Source organism: Mastomys coucha, unplaced genomic scaffold, assembly GCF_008632895.1.
Source record: "Mastomys coucha isolate ucsf_1 unplaced genomic scaffold, UCSF_Mcou_1 pScaffold1, whole genome shotgun sequence".
NCBI lineage: Eukaryota > Metazoa > Chordata > Mammalia > Rodentia > Muridae > Mastomys > Mastomys coucha.
This window is the reverse complement of record NW_022196891.1, coordinates 60296270-60298590: the sequence shown is the minus strand read 5'-3', so window position 1 is coordinate 60298590 and position 2321 is coordinate 60296270.

Genomic DNA, 2321 nt, shown 5'->3' with positions numbered 1-2321 from the left:
TTTTAATGACTGCTTCTATTTCTTTAGGGATAAAAACAATTCAATTTGACTTAATTATATTTAGAGTTATTACAGCCTGTCTTAAGATTGCAATCAAAGTAAGTCATGTAGCCCAGGCCTTATGACTTGTAAATAGCATCCTTGGCTTTCAGAGCCTGGACGACCCACTCTCAGGCCTTCACTGTATGAAGGTACACTGTAACAAAGCCATGATATGTTTGTATTTTCTATTAATTGCCTAAAATCCAAAAATGACTTATCACATCAATCGGCATATTCCATCTCTGATCATCAAAGATGGAAATTCTTTTAGCAATACTATGAAGTGCGGGTTGTCAAAGAAAAAATTTTAGATATTTGTGTCTGACATCATAGAATAAAACTGTGTACATAGCAATAAATATTACATTAAATTAAGTGTTATAATATCTAAGTAAGAATGGGAACTACATTGTTATAAGAGATAGCTTTACAAGTGCCATAGGAAATAAAAGCAAGACTTTGAGAAGACAACTTATTTTTGAAAGAAGAAAGAAATAGAAATAAGAGAAAACATAAACCTGGTAAGATGGGAGAATGCTGCGTAGGGGTCAGTGACACCTCACCTATGACCTTTTGAGTATTCAGTAAAATGATGAACATTCGTAATCACATTCATAGTGAATGAAAGTAGAGTTTTCACAAACCAGAGAAGCTGAGCTCCAAACACAGGCCGATGTGGAAGAAACAGCAGCAGCAGAGTCAGAGATCAGGGAGGTGTTATTAATAAAAATACCATAGAGCACTAAATAGAGTCATGGAGACAGTGTCAAGCCAGGGACATATATCCAGGGACAGGAGTATACCAGCTGCTATCCAGTTACGTAGGTTTCAAATAAGTTCGCTGGTTGTCTAAACTTAGGCTCCTTAAAGGGGTCTATTTCTCACAGAGAGACCAGCTTAAGCTTCTGACATCCTCATGACACCATGGAAAAGCCTACACAGCCCCCACAAGCAAGAGCAATTCATTCTTCCATTTGACATTCAGTGAACACTCCCATGTATCAGGCACTATACTATCCCTGGCAATACCCACGCAGCCAAAGAAAAATCAAATGACATTTTAAGTTTAAAGAGTTATACGGCAAGCTCTTGAACACTGAGCTATATGCCCAGCCTTCTTTTTACTTAAGAAACAAACAAAAAAGAAACAAACAACAGTGTGTATTGGGGCTGGAGAGATTGGGGCTAGGGAGATTGTTCTGCCTCTAAGAGGACTTACTGTTCTATCAGAGAACGTGAGTTCAAATCCCAGAGCACACACTGGGCAGCTCACAAATTTCTTTAACTCCAGCTCCAAGGGACCCAAAGCCCCCGTTTGGTTTCTGTACATATGTGCCCACATGCCTTTGCACACACATACTTATTATACAAATTACAAATTATGATTATTTAGACGAGTCCTGATGGCTCAGTGGATCTGCCTCCCTGCTGCATGCACTCTGTTAGATTATTGTAATACACATAAGCAGTTCCAGCTGACCACAATCTCCTCAGGAGGACACAGTATAGAACACTATGTGATGTGAGTTTGTAAGTCACAACTGGATACGTTCCTAGAAATTTCTCATCAGGCTATAAAGAGTGCTTAAGAAATCCTTTATCAAAAGTGGTTTATGAAATGTCTTCACAAACTAAAGGCGTGCATCACCCGCTCAACTGTTCTAGCAGAGACACACTTAAATGCCATAACTGGCCTTGAATACCCTTGGCGCTCCCCCCTCCATCTTCCTCCAGTCCCTTCTTTCAACAGACGTGTTCTCACAGATAAAAGGAATAACATCAACGTGTAAGAGAATGTGCCTGGGAGAATTGGCTCCTGTTAAAGATGTCCGCTTTCTTAATGAAACACAGCTAAGAAAAGTACTTTGTGTAGAGGAGTTGAGGAGTGGGAAGCTACATCTATTTTAACCTTTGGGGTTTGTTTTTTTGTTTGTTTGGTTGTTGGTTTGGTTTGGTTTGTTGGTTTTGGCATGGCATGAAAGGAAAAGGGTATAATGGTTTAATTTATAACTAGGGCTAAAACTAACCCCATGTAGCTTTTAAGCTCTAAAATTATATGGCTTTAAGAATGAGTCTTCTGGCAGCATGTGTATAGTAGAGGACGGCCAAGTGGGTCATCAATGGGAGGAGAGGTCCTTGGCCCTGTGAAGATTCTGTGCCCCAATGTAGAGGAATGCCAGGGCCAATAAGTGGGAGAGGGTGGGGTGACAAGCCTGGGGAGGGGGGAGGCAACAGAGGTTTGTTCTTGTTGTTTTTTGTCTGTCTGTTTGTTTGTTTGT